We start from the raw sequence: 17,490 nt of genomic DNA on the forward strand, positions 1-17,490 counted from the left end.
CTCAAGTCAGGTGGTTTCGCTTCGAGACTATAATAAGAAAGGTACATTAGTATAACTTGAGATCCGTATAACTCGTGCTATGGTCTTTTCAGTCGTGACGTATGGATGCGAGAGTTGGACTGTGAAAAAAGCTGACCGCCGAAGAATTGACGCGTTTGAATTGTGGTGCTGGCGAAGACTCTTGAGCGTTCCTTGGACTGCCAGAAGATCAAATCAGACGATATTGTCGACCATAAACCCTGACTGCTCATTGGAGGGTCAAATTCTAAAGTTAAAGCTCAGCTACTTTGGTCATCTGGTGAGTAGGGAGGAGTCGCTGGAGAAAGCTTTTTGATGTTGGGAAAGGTTTAGGGTCGCCGGAGAAGGGGTAGGCAGCGAACGCGATGGTTAGATGGCATCCTCGAGGCACTGCAGATGAAGTTATGTGATGTTAGGAAGATAGTGAGAGACCGGAAAGCGTGGCGTGACATGGTCCATAGAGTCACGAAGAGTCGGACACGACTGAACGACTGAACTGAACTGAACTGACATTAGTATAGTTTAAAGTATGCGCCACTGCATGCTCGTTGCATCCTGTGTTGCGGCACAAAGCAGCGACACACAGCTCACTCAGCGTCGCTCTAGCTGTCAGGTTCTTGAGCACAGTGGGTTGTCTCTCTAACAGTAAATGAGTGATGGTAGCCTCTGGCTAATAAAACAAAAAACAATGTATTCAACAAGGCGACTCTGCACTTCTTTGCTACGCCCGTACACTTACGAAGGGCAGAGTGTATCTTGGTTTTTATGCCCGTGTGGTCCAGCAAAACGTGGTTTGCGTGCCATTTCTTTTATATTCAGTTGTTCTAAACAACGTCTTATTGTAATATTCTTCATTTCAGGTGCTTATTTCATGGCTTAGGTTCCGACGAAAAAGACAAGTTTAAGAGACGTGAGGGTTTTCTAATAAGACGCGGTGCCTCAATCAAAAGGTAAAAACCATTGACTTCCACACGGCTGTTCTAGCATAGATTCATTATAAATTCCAGGAAAATTTCATGCTTTTCAGAAAGATAAGAAAGGCGAAAAAAATCCTTTACCTTCATTCTCCTGAAAAAAAAAGCAAATATAAGCTAGAATTCATGTGAGGGAGAACTTCTTAGGTCCTCGTCCACTGTTAAAATGCCCCTACGGCATGTTGCAATGACGAATTAAAACTGGGCTAAATATCTGGGAAGACCGATTTTAGTTAGTTGCATGACTTCAAGCGTAATATATAAATACAGAAGAAGCATTAGTGAATAAAAATACTCCTTAACATTCAAACATTCCCTTAATTTCATTACAAGCACTTTGCCACCCTGCACTGCTCGTTCCACGTAAGTCACGCAAGTCCAAAAGCCAACAAGAAGAACCGACCACAGGCGACAAGTGTGCTGTTGACGCTCAAAAAGTAAGCTATAGGCGCACACGTATCATCCATGATAAGCGTCGGTGCATTTGACTCCTGCATGTCACATAGATCGAATTTGACATAAACAATTATGGTCTTGAACCACAGGAAACAAGGTGACTTTCTGCATCGCTACCCCCTCGCTCGTCTTTGAGACATATGCCTGAAAATTAAAGTCGGCGTCTCTCTTCTACAGATATTTTAAGGCATATGGTCTTTGTGTAAGCTCTAAGTGTGCTCTTAGCTTGCATTTTTGAGCTGCTGCATGTCTGGCTAGTAAAGTACTAAACATAGCAGATTGAACAGGCTTTAATTTGTTTGCAGGGTTATTGAAGGGCTCATCTTCTTTAAGCAATGGTGGTGCAAACTTTAGAATCTGCTTGCAGCTGTTCTGCTGTATTCATATGCAAGAACCGAATCGGCCTTCATGGTTCCCATAACTGCAGGCTGCGTATTCAGAATTGAAGCTTTTTACCAAATTGGTGGCCTTCGATGTGACCCCGAGCATGAACGGAGAATTAAAAGGCTGCGTTGCGAATGACGTGTCAAACAGGCTCTCATAGTGAGTCTGCTTGGAAAACGGGTGCCTTATTAGGATGAACTGGGTCAGCCCTAATTCAGCAGATATGGGTCGGCAAGGCGAAGAAGTAGGAGAGTGCTCAAGCCCTCTTTGATGCTCCGTTATCTGGGTGAGCTTCCTGTAGTATAGCAGCTGCCGTGGAGTATCGATTATTGCCACAGTTCGGGAACCCTGCATTGTGCTTACCTGCAGAATAAGGTCAGGATATATGCCGCTCCCAGTTCGCTTCTCGGGACGAGTACACAGGCAGCTGGCACGTCGTCGTCCTCTTCGTTCTATGCCGCAGTGTTCTTCTTCGCATCTCTGTGCACATGGCACAGATTCACAAAGGAAGATTGGCCAGAGCTCAGTGCATGTATAAGAATTGAATACATGATCCCGACTTAAAGTGTATGATATATTTTTTTAATTGATTTGATACATAAAACTTATTTATTGGGAAGTCAAATGTTTTTGAAAAATTTTGAGGTGATAGGAATAGTAATGAATAAAATAAGAAAATTAAAAAAATGCGAATACAATTTGTAAGTGTAATCCAGACAGAGAAGCGCTAACAAACAAATCTACCGGTCGCAACGTTGTAGCTACAGAGTCACTCAAGACCGGTTTTTGGGGCACGACCTTTGACAGATATGGCCTTTGACACCAAAGCAGAGAACAGAAATTGTAAACGGCAGTCTTAAGCCAGCAAGAGTGAATTCCACATAATTTCGTCTCTGTGGGGCATACCTGCAGCAGGAAAGGATATAATGCTTCAATATTTCCACGGCATCGTAGGACGCACAAGTTTCGACACCGTGAATCCAGAGTGGCATAAATAAAGATTGAGATAAAGAATTCCACAACTCAAGAGCGTCATGGAGATCTGACATAACCTCTACCCATAATATGGGATATTACATTAAAAATTTAAATGCTCAAAATTTGCCGTCGCTAGAAGTGGCTCATGGCTCCAGAAGTGCAGTATTTTGGAGCCGTTCAAAAGGGGATATTTTCAGCCATACAATCCAGTGTATCTACAATCTTTTTTATCTTTCTAGACTTCTCACTTTATCTTAAGCTACCGGTACGGAAGCCAGAACCTTGTCATGAATGTGTAGGCGCAACAAAAATGATGGAAGTCACCCTTTAAAACATTCATCAAGGGGAAAGAGTGGAGAAGATAAAGATAATGCACAAGTCCAAGTCAAGAGCAGGAGGTCCTTCTTTGTGAACATAGCGGACTCTGCACAGTCGATCTAGAAAATGTCACTGTTGCATAAAACGAAAATATTAGACGGCACTCCAGCTCATAGCGAGCAATGCTTGGAAGAAAGTGGCGATAGCCCTAAGAGTAGCGTACAAAGGCATATATTACTGAAGAATCGAATACGGCTTACAGAAACTATATGGGAGAGTCACGACACTGGCCTGCAAAATTTTCTGGTAATCTACACTATAAAAAATGTGACCTAAATGGCAGGTATTATGAAAGAATAAAGCGAATTTGCATTAACACCTAGAAGGCGCTGTCCGACGATTGGCTGCGTAACAATTTCGATTCGAAAGAAGATAACTAGACGCCACATTGAGGTTCATTGTTTGTTGGGCTGCTACAGTGGTATCTGTTACGCATTTTTCCACTTGCCTCTTTTCGGTAGCTGGACAAGTGTCGCGCGGCCAAGTTTATGGGGGCCATCGAGCATCGCCAGCGCTGAGAGATATTCGTGATTTGTAGATAGCAAAGTTTTCGCCTTAAATATGGTGTTCATTGAAGAAACTGGGGCTTAACTCAATTTTATTGTCGTTAAAGACAGAAAAACGTGAAATAAAAGACGAGTAAAAAAAGAAATACTTCCGCATTCTTTTAACTGCGACACAAAAAGAACAAACATAAAAAATAGAAAACGCCGTATCACAAAAACTTTTTGTCAATTTACAAGAGTTTTCCATCTGTTTTAAACAGAAAAACTGCAAAATTATAGAAATATTTAAAAACAGAAAACATAGCAGAACAGCAAAATTTCTGTATTTTTCAACAAAAACGTTCTGTACAAAGCAGCTGATAAAGTACCAGGTCTCCAGTGGCGGAAGCAAAGGATCGTGCACATTTCTGCCACTCATGGAGGGAGGCTTCAGGAGGTCTTATATTTTTTTCCTTCTGCCGGGCGAGTGGTTGCTGCGCCAATAAATATCTTCTTTTCTTATCTAATAAGGTGATACTTTTGTTTTCACTACGTGCTGAGGTGCATTACGTGTTTAAGCACTGCCGGGCACAGCATCGTGATGGTGGGTTGTTATCTCTCCCTCAGAGGGCAATTTGCACCGCAAAAGTCAGTTTCAAACTTTTAATGCTTAGATATCACTCCTCATGACAACGACGTATCAGTTCTGAATAGAGTTCCGGTGGATACCTCATGCCGACGCTTCAGGACTGTCGACAGTACGGTTTTTTGTTTACGCGAATATATATATATATATATAGAAAGTGGCGATAGCCCTAAGAGTAGCGTACAAAGGCATATATTACTGAAGAATCGAATACGGCTTACAGAAACTATATGGGAGAGTCACGACACTGGCCTGCAAAATTTTCTGGTAATCTACACTATAAAAAATGTGACCTAAATGTGACCTATCATCCCCAACGCTTTCCTTGGCCTCGCCGACTGTTGGCTTCTTTCCTTCATGCATTATAACGAGCACCCTCATTTCCCCTTAATTGATCTGCTTGTAGCTTACGGGGGTCTCGGTTCTGGCAGTCTTGAAGCCATAAGTAGCGTAAGAGGGTTCTAGCACAGCTTTCGCCCTCGCTCTTGATCACGTTCTACGTGACGCTGGCGGTAACAAAGGACGTACCACGTCCGCCGCTATGGCTGAGGGTGGCGCTGGTGAACACTCTCAAGGTTCGTATACAGACAACATAAATACCCAAGCAAGTAGCAGGGGGGACAGCGGCCGATGTAGCTCAGTTGGAAGAGCACCGGACGCGATATTCGGAGGTCGTGGGTTCGGTCCCCACCATCGGCATGTTGTTTTTTCTTCTACTTTGTCTTTAATTATCTTTCCCCTAAACAGATTACATACTAATTTCTGTGATTATCCAAGTAAACATTAAAACAAAAAAAAAAAAGCAAAGTATCATCCCCAACGCTTTCCTTGGCCTCGCCGACTGTTGGCTTCTTTCCTTCATGCATTATAACGAGCACCCTCATTTCCCCTTAATTGATCTGCTTGTAGCTTACGGGGGTCTCGGTTCTGGCAGTCTTGAAGCCATAGGTAGCGTAAGAGGGTTCTAGCACAGCTTTCGCCCTCGCTCTTGATCACGTTCTACGTGACGCTGGCGGTAACAAAGGACGTACCACGTCCGCCGCTATGGCTGAGGGTGGCGCTGGTGAACACTCTCAAGGTTCGTATACAGACAACATAAATACCCAAGCAAGTAGCAGGGGGGACAGCGGCCGATGTAGCTCAGTTGGAAGAGCACCGGACGCGATATTCGGAGGTCGTGGGTTCGGTACCCACCATCGGCATGTTGTTTTTTCTTCTACTTTGTCTTTAATTATCTTTCCCCTAAACAGATTACATACTAATTTCTGTGATTATCCAAGTAAACATTAAAAAAAAAAAGCAAACTATCATCCCCAACGCTTTCCTTGGCCTCGCCGACTGTTGGCTTCTTTCCTTCATGCATTATAACGAGCACCCTCATTTCCCCTTAATTGATCTGCATATATATATATATATATATATATATATATATATATATATATATATATATATATATATATATATATATATATATATATATATATATATATATATATATTGTAACGGGTATTGCGCCAACGTCTAGGCAATGCCCTCAGCCTAGAAGACTGTCAGACTGTCGAAGTCCGAGAGTGGTCCGAGCAGCGGTGTGAGCGCGGTTCCAGGCAACCAACTTCGTCGTCTACGCCAACCAGCAACCACTTCATCGTCTACGCCAACTAGCCACTGATTGTCTCCGCTTCGTCGTCGACTATAGTTGTATCACTGCCCCCCTCCTCTGTAACATCGACTCGATGCGACGCGGTACTACTAGGAAGAAGTTAGCGAAAGGGTGCACAAAAGTGTCACAAGGACCCAGCGGCGTTGACGAAAAGTTCAGTCATGTACGATCATGATAGGGCTTCAGCCGAACCACGTGCACGACTTCAGGACGCTGTGGCCTTCGGGATGGAGCTGAAGCTGCGGGAACAACGGCGTAGGTGACGTCACTGATATGGCGAACAATCTCGTAAGGGCCGAAGTATCGGCGTAGTAACTTTTCAGATAGGCCGCGATGACGAACAGGTGTCCACACCCAGATGAAGTCGCCCGGCTCGTAAGTGACAAGCTATAGTGATACAAGCTATAGTCCACGACGAAGCGGAGACAATCAGTAGCTAGTTGACGTTAACGATGAAGTGGTTGCTTTTTTTTTTTCATCACGCTTGGCGCTCCCATCTTTTAGTGAGAACAAAAAAAATAATTTTCTCACTATCTGCAGCAAACACGTTCCCCCACCTGTTTTCTTCTTCTTTTTTTTTTTTCAAGGTTGTTCCGCGGCTGCCTGTATTGTGTATTGTATACAGATGACTCCCGACGGCCGGTGCCTTGGGTGGGTGACCCTTTCGGCTTAGCCTGCACTCCGCACCTGTGTGTGTATGTGTATGTTGTGCGTGTTCAGCTGGTTCACCTGTACGTGCCCATATTCTGTTTGTATCACCTCTTGCCAACGCTATAAGAAGACGAACAAGAATCATGTACCCTCAGTCTTGAGAAAGGCAGGGCTCCTGGCGAAACGTCGACTACAAATAAACTTGGAAACAGTATGAAGCAATTTTTCACTTTATATATATATATATATATATATATATATATATATATATATATATATATATATATATATATATATACTGGCGCAAGGTAAAGGAGAGGGGCTTTCCGGCCGATCGAGTCCGGCACACTATCATGTAAGAGTGGACCCAGGTGCAAAAAATAAATTAGAGCTAGCACAGATATTCCTGGTCTCATGACGCGCTTTTGAAGTGCTATATATAATTTTCAGCTGCCCTTAAGTATGACAGGCCGCGCAGCGCACGCCGTCCGAGAGCCCACAATGACGGTTGAATAACAAAAACGGGTTCATGAATATACGAGACAGACGCCGGGAACAACAGGAATATACGAAAGTATGTTTGTTAATAGATTGCTCGTATACATGAAAGAAAAGCACCTTTGGAGGGATCCCTCAGTACTTTATGAAGGGGCACAGATATCCCTCTCTCATTTGCAGTACAATTAAGGCGATAGCAAACAACGGCTGAATCAAGACACCTGCTATCTGGGATTTAAATATTATTCTAAACGGCCGAACACCACTGGCCTGTTGTCCCACAGTTCCATATTCAGAAAGAAGCTTTGCTTGGTAGTTTTTAAACGTCGGTGTAAACGTCGGCACAAATACGCGTTTGGTGTAAGAGTTCCCGGTAATGTATGCAAATTTATGCAGGCTGTTGCAATCGCTCAATTAACTATCAATTAACTATCAATTTCAAAACGTTCTTAACATCTTTTCCTAGGCTACCCACGTAGTCTAGAATGAGAGTTCAAACCACAATTTACTTTATCGCAATGAAAGAAAGTCAAACGCCTTCCTAAAAATGACGCGCATAATATAGTGGGAGCTTCGTATTCAGATATGTGGCGCAAACAAACACAAACACAGGAAAAGATACACACCAAGATATGTGTTTGTTTGCGCCACATATCTGAATACGATGATGCACCAACTAGCCCCTCAAGCCGTTATTTTTAGTGGGAGCTTTTTTGAGAATGTGGACATATTTCTGACAGCTTGTTTCTGAAGACCTTCTGCAAGATAAATGCGGAACGTATATTATATGAAAAAGCAATTTTATTTTTACAGAGCCAGATGTTATAGTAAAGTTTCATCTACTATGCGTCCAGTGGTGGCTGTGTTCCAGAGTCATTGAACACGTGTTCAATCCGAGTACATATGCGCACGACTCGCGCCTTGCTCTAACTCCTTTATCACAAGGTGCCACGTTGGACCGCAACAAAACAAATCCAAAAATCTTTCGACTGTAATAAAAAATGCAATTTTTTTTTATAGTGCGACATCCTTTGTGACTGCGCAGAAGCAGCTGTCTGTTGTGTTCAGAAGCAACCAAAATTATAATGGCACAGGATAAACTATACGGCATGACCACAGAGGTAGTACAGCTAAGGCCTCCTACTTCAATGATTCCACAGAGACGGGAGTGCAGAGTCGCACATGGCGCATGAATAACTGAGACCGAAAGCTTTGCGGAGGAGGAGACAGGTGTGATGCACGCAATGTGCTTATATACCAGCGGCATTCATGACAAACATACATGGTTGTGAAAGCAGAGTGCGCATTACCAAGCGGTTATCATCGTCGTCGCCACGAGAGTAGCTTGCACACGATTTATTTTGCGTGTCATATGGTTGTTCGAACTGAAATTATGAAATTAAACGATGCCTTATGTGTGAGGTTCGCGTCTTCCTTACTAGGTGGAAAACAGTTGAGGATGCAGTGAGGACTTGAAGAATAATTACAAATTGTGGCTCCTCAGAGTTGTTAATCACGAGCCTGATTGGTATCGACTGTGCATTAGGCGTCAAATACTGATAGTATCTTGAGTATCTTTAATTACATACGACAGTAATTATTCAACTAGCCACTGGAATGAGTATTTATGATGTGTGTACACCACGGCTTCCAGTAAAAAAAAAAAAAAGCTGTTTTCTCTTTGCAGTTCGCGGCATTTCCCGAAATGAACGTCGGCTCTAATACTGGGACATTTATTACTTTTTAGCGTTTTATTCACTTGCAGCAAAATTCTTTGCAAAGCGTGGTTGTAGATCCATTGGCGGGAAATAGTAAAGAAGAAAACCACTGAAACGACAGTAAACAGGCAAGGATACAGCACAGGATGTTTTTTTTTTTTTTTGCTGCCTTGTGCTTTTTCTTTGTCTCTGTCCTGTCGGTTTTGCGGCTTAGTTTCTTGCAATAATTTTTACGGTTTGCAAGAACTTTCCGGTAGCGGCCACAACGTCCTTCATTAGGCTACCTCTCCAGCTGTAACATAAATATCCTCCAAGCACGGCGCCCACACCTCTTAGGTGTATTCGGCCCAGGATCACCCTCTCCTCACTGGATTTGGCACACGCTCTCCTTCCCGGATTCCTCTCCACCCTGTGCGTACTGTTCCACTTAACTACGATCATAACCGTTGCGATTGGCTGGATGTCGCTGCCCTCCAGCAGTTCAGTGTCGCTAACGGAGTTCACCGATCCAGGGACATGGGTCTATGCCTTGGATGTGGCTCTGGCGTTCTGTATGGTACTTAGCCATGCCGTCACGTTTGTCAGGGTGGAAGATCGCGTCCATGATGGCGCTATAGTGAACTCCACTACAATGGTGTTCGCACGTGGCGCTCATATGAAAGTAGTTGCTTCACCACATAGTCGACCTGGACAACTGTCCTCAACCATTCTAGCTTATCTTTCCGTCGTTTTATAGGGCTCTGCTAGTGATGTTAAAATCCTTCGTAACGTTTCACTGCAACTACGTCCGTGCGTGTCATTTTTTATTTTCACTAGGAAGCCTCCGGAGAGTAAGCGCAAGTTACGCGTAATGTCGCGGGTTCTACTTTGTTGTGTCCAGCGTTTCGTCGAGCTCTACAATTGCATTTTGTCATCGCTAGTACGTACAGAACGCTGCTTGCTGGAAAGCAACCATGTGTATCTTCACGGGATGTTAACCGCGTCTCGTAAGCTACCGTAAATATGGTACCTATAATCACGATATAAGGAAATTCGAGCGCGCGGTACATGCACACCCTCCGCTGTTGCAACATTTGATGTCTCGCATGGACATAGGTGGCAACGTTAACAGACCACGCATTATTGCACCATAGACTACTACACATCATTTTGTTGCTTGGCAGTAGCAAGCGCGATCGCAAAAATATTCAAGCAGGGAAGCGTGTAGCCACGACCTTAATCGCATTTTTACTCCGCACTTTTGCATTGCTTGAGCGCTGGCCGATCGAGGTTTCACCATTCACAAATGTCTCTAGCCAAAGCAAAAGTTTTTCGCCAGTTTGACACCCTGGGATGGCGTCGAAGTTGAAGGTGCGCCTCAGCTGGTTATCCCGTGAGGCGTGACAGGGGGACCACTGCCACGGTGCACTGGCGATAACATACAGCCGAGGCAAAGGTCGTTCTTGTTGTTGGCCTCTTGACAGACAGCACATACCCACACATTCTTGGCGAAGGTCCTAACTGCTCGCTACAAAACTGGTGATTATGTGGGAAAGAAACTGAGGCATTACAGTATATCTTCAAAGCTGTGCCTAAGTGTCTTGCAAATGTCTCTTCGACAGATATTTGGAACAACCTATTTGGCATTTTTCTGTTCCGAAAAAGCCTCTTGCAGTGAACGTGGCTCTGCAGAAGTCAACACAAATAGAGGAAAAGAGTCATTAAAGGCCCCAGCACAACCTGACGAATTATGAAATGCAGGTAACCGAGCAAGAGATGAAAAAACATCAAATATTGATTGCCTACTAAACAAACAAATTTTGTCTTTTATTTTGGAAGATGTTTTAATCAGAAATTTTGCCCTTGTTCACTAGTTTGAGAGTTACATTTATCGTTGTAAATAGTGTCCACTTTGTTGCCCTTAATCGATTTTTTTCATATGTCTGCGATAATAATTAATAAATGTATATGATAATAATTCGCCGAACATAAGCTGAAGCGGCTTTTATATATGCGAACAGCAATTTATTAAGCTCAGGTATTTTGCGTTTGATTCAGATATTTCTGGTATGAAAAGAATTATTTTTAAAGGGCTTACTTACACAACTGCAGCGACTACAGATGCTGCAAATTAATGTACTCGCTTACATACGAATCAAATGCAGGGGAACAAGATATGTCAAAATAATACTTTATGCAACCTGGGTTTTTTTGTAGCGAAAACGTATAGCTGACTTTCTTATAGCAAAAATATTATCAAAAAAAAAACTTTACAAACAAGAGAAAGGAATATTTTAGGCTCGAGGCTATCACTGCCGTAACTCAGTTCTCCTTTGGATTTTTTTACATCAGGTATGCAACGTCCTCTTACAATTGCAGGTACTTACTTACCATAGCCTCCGTTTTCATACGGGATGCTCATAAGGTTACAAGCCTCACCATCCGTAAAAATCATTGTGTCGTTCAAGAGAGAGCAGTCTGCAAGCATAATGAGTAAAACAAAAAATTGTCATGAGTGGCGCCAACGTTTCTACTAAGAAAACTCGCGGGCTTTGTTCGAAAGCCTACTGACAAGCGCAAATAGGCTTTATTGGTAAAGGCTGTGACAAGCACGTACTAGATGCAAACCTGTTCATAAATTATTCTCACTTATCATTCTGAATTATTCTGAGTAATCACTACAATGACTAGGCAAGACTCAGCAGGATTACAGAACGACCACTTTGTCAAACAACGACTTCTAATGGCGCAGCTGACTAGAAATGTGTAAATATGCTTAGATATGACTGGCAATGACTACGCATGACTCAACATGACTACGGAACGACCATTATGTCAAACAACGACTTGTAATGACCGCAACTGACTGGAAGTTAGTAAACATGCTTCGCCATGAGTGGTAATAACCACAATAACTGGGCATGACTTAGTATGACTCACCATAACTACGAAACGACCAATATGTCCGACGACGACTTAAGATAACGATACGATAAAAAGCGATGAAGCAAACGATGAGAGGCAAATGATAAGAGAGAAGGGGTAGGATCGCGCCGTGCTCCTCTTCAGAGACATCTCAGAGGCCCCCTAATTTTTTTCTGCTTTGATTTATTGCTTTCGAAAGATCGGATAGGATTGCTGCAAGAATTCGCAACATGTGCAGTGTTGGCCTAGGATTCTAGATAGAGAGAAAATACTCTTGGGGGGGGGGGGGGGCGGGGAGTTCTTTTGAAGTCTCAGAAACAGGCATGGCAAGCGGTCCTGTTCCGTCTTTAGACATACAGTGGGTGAATCAGAAAACATTACAAGTACCTTAGGGCTTAGTCTTAAACGCATTACCGTTTTTAACACGGCCTTTACATTCCATGAATTTCTGGCACTGAGAGATTTCGGAATTTTCGGAAGTTTCCCGGAAATTGGCCGGAAATTTCGGCCACCTGGGGTTCTTTAACGTGCACTGACATCGCACAGCACACCGACGCCACTTCGTTTTGCCTCCAACGAAATGCCGCCGCCGAGGCCGGGATTCGATCCCGCTTCCTTGGGCACAGTAGTCGAGCGCCGTAACCAGTGCGCCACCCCGTTGGGGCTAACGCGCGTCGGGTCGCGGATTACTTGAATGTGACCGAAGTGAAAGGAGATATCAAGCATTGCGTTTGAGCTAAGCATATATGTGTTACTATGATGAAGCATCTGCCATTCGATGAAGGGAAGGTTAAATCTGCCGTAGAAACTACATTTTTGTAGCGAAAGCGACACTACGCTTTCCTTGAGCATTTCGCCGGAGCCTGGGTGCTTGAAAGAGTACCAACTCGGGCCTCTCCTTTCATTTGGGAGGGTTACATTAGAATCAGCCTGACATGGCATTTGAATTCAATGTTACCCGTATGCCACGCAGGCACGTTGATACGGCTTAGTTAAAGCGGGGCTTTATTTCTGGGTTAGAAGTCTATGCTATCGCATAATACTCTTAAAGTCGTGGCTTTAGTGGGAACCTAACTTTGTAGCGAAATCTACACTACGCTACCGTTGAGCAATTCACCGGTACCTGAAAGCAACATCCCGTTGCCCAGCCGAGCAGGGGTAAAGATGGGCAGGCTGTTCAACTTTCACTTTAAGTACCTAGGCTGCAAGATTGGTTATGTTATCACTCTACCATTTCTCTTTTTCATAGGAAGCATTCATGCAGTTCGGGTAGTAGTTCCACCCAGACCTACACCTCCTCGCACCATCCACACTGCCTCTGACCTCTCTAACGTCTCGCTGCAGCAGAAGAAAAACAAGGCGATAGCGAAATTGAATTCAAAGGCGCGGCGGGAAAGCCAGCTGATCTCAGAAACTACGAGACACGTCCTTACGCCCCTCCCCAACCCTCCAGCTGAGTGACAGCCAACCCGCACTCCAAGCTTTTCCCACCACCCATAAAGAACCAATGATCGCTTGCGTGCATTTCGGATTTGGGTGGAAGCATTCGATGTAGTAGAAACACCAACGCAATCATCGATAGTAAATTAACTGGTTTGGTGAATTCCCGCATGCGGTGTATGGTAATCTCACAAATCTATATCAGTGCAAGTACTCACTCTTGTGTTTACGTAGTTTACGTCTAAAAAGTGTGCAATTTATCGCCTACAGGAGCTTGCGCGGGGCACTAGATTCCCGGTCCCTCCCTTGCCCGGTGCTCTTATCAAAACCCCTGCAACAAGGATAGAGTTGTGGGGGTGAAAACAGTGCTGACCTTGACTGAGGTTTCGTTCGAAGTTTCTTCTTCTTGGTAATTATGGGGGTTCAAATTTGTGCCTCGTATTTGTCAGTTTCTTAGGGGAAGGTGTGCATCAGAGCGGCACGGAATAGCCTAGAATCAGTGATACGAGCTTTCCCAAGGAGTTTGATAGAGGCAAGGTTAATGTCCTGTAAGCATTGTTAGCTGCCCAGCGTTTCTTACGCACATTGTCATTCACAGTGTTTGATATTCTTCACAAAGCAAATGTCAGGGGAAGTGTATTTGGGGATGTTACCTATTGTCGAGGGATGGCGCGGGTCCTCGAGTATCGATTTTAGAAATTGTTGTCGCAAATTCACGAGCTTTGAGTGTCTCCTTAGTGTTGCCCTAGATGCAGCTATATGCGTTCACATTCCCGATTGTGATAACAGCAGCTGGTTTCGCCATCTGTGCGGAATTTTGAATGATGTCGTCAAAGGTCGCCGTTTATGTTGGGGTACCAAAAAAGATTTTGCAAGCAGTTGCCTTTACTGGTGCGCGTGTAGAGCAATAATTGAATAAAGACCTATTCCAAACCCATTGGGTGTTTTCAAATCTATCGTAAATGTTCTGCAATCCTCGTGAAAAAAATATAAGTAGAAAGGTAAGTTTGCTGCGTAAAGCATCAAGGGAGTTCTACCTCATTGCATACATTCTGAAGGACTATAATGTTCGGCTGGAGAGAAGAGAATCGCACATTGGACTCGAGCAAGTTTCCATGGTGCTTGCTCCAAAGAAGAGTGAAACCCAGATATTAAGAGAAGCCCCCGTCCAAACAGGCAAGTCGCCTGTTAAGTTTTTTTTATTAACGTTGTTTATTGCCTCAGGGCATAAATGAATATGTAAAAATAAAAAGGCGTATTAAATGGAGGAAATAAGTTTGGGAATTCTAATAAGTTCAGGAGGGAACGATTATGAGACCCTTGAGTCCAATCAATGTAAGAAGATGGGTTGTTCAGCGAAAGACCCACTGCCGTCAGGTGCCGAATTCTCGTCGGCTTCACTGCCAGAAAAAACCACAAGTGGTGAATGTCTGCTCATTATTTTGTGCGTTATAGGCAGCACATCCTGGACGTTGATATAAATATCGGTATTGGGGCCATGTTCATGTTACAGCAGGTGTGAGGGCAACCCCGACCCGGATTCTCCGTAGCGCAACTTCCTCTGCGCAGGTAAGACTGCTGGGGAGAGTTACGGCACACGATGGGGCAAGAGCACGTGTGCGGCGCCATAGGTGCACCTTTCTTGTGAGAAGCAGGGTGGCATCATTCATACTGAGGAAGCGTGGTATTGATGAGGGTAGAGTAGCCTAGTGAGTTGCATAATCTGAAGAGCTTTGCGAACCGAGTAGGTCACGTGTGACCCATTAACTTCGTACCGTTTGCGAGATGTGAGCTGCCAGACGTTGTATATTCTGGCAGACTTCTGGCCTGCGACTCACGCGTCGGGGCAGCCGTGTTACTTGAAGGGCATCGGTGCGGATGACAATTTTGGCTGTAGGTATTAAGGTTATGACGGATAGAGAGCGAAGGGCATATTGGACTGCAACCAGCTCAGCACAGGCAGAAGGAGGTTCTGCAAATTGATATCTGAATGTCCTATTAAGCGCCGGCTTAGAAGGACAATAATTTGCAGTTGTTTCACATACGTCATTACTGGCATCTATACATATAGAATTACCGAGCCTTGAGGCAGCTTGGTATCTTGTTGTGCGATCTTTTCACGAAAAGATGATGCCGGTTAAGATGTGGTTAGTCGAGGAAGGTCAGTATATTTGTTTTGGCTCTGGTGAAAAAAATTCCATGGAGGAAGAACTGGTGATGGCGGCGACAATATGGTGTGTGACGTAGCATATGCCCGGAGTACTCGCGGTGAAAGTAAAAGGGTTGCTTTAAGGCTACGAGCATCACGGCTGTCTATATGCCAGTTCATCTAATGTTTTGGGCTGAGTGTTCTCTTGTAGTTCTTCGAACCCGGCCAGTTCGACTACGCTGCGATAGTTTTGTTCTTTTTTTGAAAGCATTACAAGGTATCATGGTCAGTCACTGGTCAGTCATTGTTTTCTCTTTGCATGACAATCTTGAGGCACGCTGAAGAGACACGCGTACTGGAGCCGTTATATCCGCCTTAGTTTGAATTCTCCGTGCGAAGCCAAGTGGTTTGACTTCACGAAACAGCTTAGCTAACCAGGGCGACGGCACTAACAAAACCTGACAATGATCTTGGTCGGTGGTGCTGAGCGTATTAGTGCCTTCGCAATAAAGACGTGTTCGTTACAGAGCATTTTTTGTGAAGACATGATTATTGTTGAATAATATATTTACCTTGTGGAATGGGTAAGCGATACTCTGATAGCAAAATGCGCTAGATATTATCTAATCTACATTTCTATTAAAATGTAAGAAACGGTGCCATAATATTGAAGAATTATATAAAAAATATGCGTAGTGTGCGTGGTTCGATATCCAATGCTATCAGGTGCCTACTGGTGATATATGTCAGCAAGCTTTCCTCTCGCGTGGTGTTTGGCTCACTTAAGGTGAAGTACAAGAGAGATTGATCTTCAATCTCACTTTTGGTGGCCTGAAATACTACGTCACATACTATTTAGCCCCGTTTTTAATTTCGCCGTATATATTCACAATAATTGTGCTTTGTCTGTGAAATGAAACGCCTTATCTTCAATCGCATTTTATTGATACTTTCGAAACTGTTTTATTAAATTGGAGAACCAGTACACACGCAGTTGGTTGGACCCATAGCCTTTGTGGCTAGAGACGGGTTCAAATGCCAAATAAGCACAACAATACTGGCAGACTGCCCCGTGACAGGACATAACAGCACCTTCAGCGATGCAAACAAAACGTTTGATAGCTGAACTTGACCACATATATTGTCATACTTTGAATGATATTTTTATGACTTGATGTGAGATTGTACGAGTTCAGTATGATTGTAGTGTAAGAACCCATGTGTGAGGTTATTGATACCTCATAGCTTTTTCGGTAGGGATCACGAGAAGAGAGGAATGAAGTCGAGAAAGATAACGAGATAACGAAAGATAACTGCGTGCGTTAGTATTTACTCTTTTATATTTTAGTTTATCTTTTAATCTAATGTGCCATCACATTAGAGGAGAACAACAACAACAACATTTAAACGTATTAGAAGCACAGAGGCGAGAAGAAGAAGAAGCAGGGTAGCACCTAGCGACGAGGACGAAGAGGCGCCGGTTGCTTGGGTCCTCGTCTCCCATAATCCGATTTGCAGTGGCCCGCGTCCTGACCCTCTTTCGCGGGTAAGCATACTGCAGGATTCACGATCGATGCCTAAAATCGATATGCGGCCGCAACTTCTCAAGAGGTCATCCGGACAGCGCATTGCATCGATGAGGATTTGAGCGCCTTGATTGGCCATGTTACAAACTAGGCCTAATGAGGGTTTATAAAGTGTGTTCTCATTAAGCCCATGCCTGGAAAGCAGAATCCCTAAAAACACGCATACCTGTTCGACACGTCCTTTGCAGCGAAACGTTTTAATTTTGCGGTTGCGTCGGGTTGCATCGAAGGCTTCTGACTCGTTCAAGGACTTCAATTTTATAACCTATGGCTGAGTTATGAAAACAATGAAGCAGCTTTATCGGCTCCACAGGAATATATACAGTTGTAAGAATAACGTTGTCTGCATCAACTTTGTGGAGATAACTTGAGCTGTGTACAGATCTCATAGACCTCAAAAACAAACCTGTGCATGCCAGATCTTCCATGTTTGAGAATTCATGACTTAGCAAAAAATTATAGGGAGCGCCTGACTTTTTATTTTAAGGGTATGACGCGATAGTGTTGGCTATCAGCCCACATATAAAGCCCCGCTTTAACCAAGCCGTATGAACGTGCCTGCTTA

This window comes from Amblyomma maculatum, chromosome 9 (assembly GCF_055883805.1).
Source record: "Amblyomma maculatum isolate TAMU_Amacu chromosome 9, ASM5588380v1, whole genome shotgun sequence".
Lineage (NCBI taxonomy): Eukaryota > Metazoa > Arthropoda > Arachnida > Ixodida > Ixodidae > Amblyomma > Amblyomma maculatum.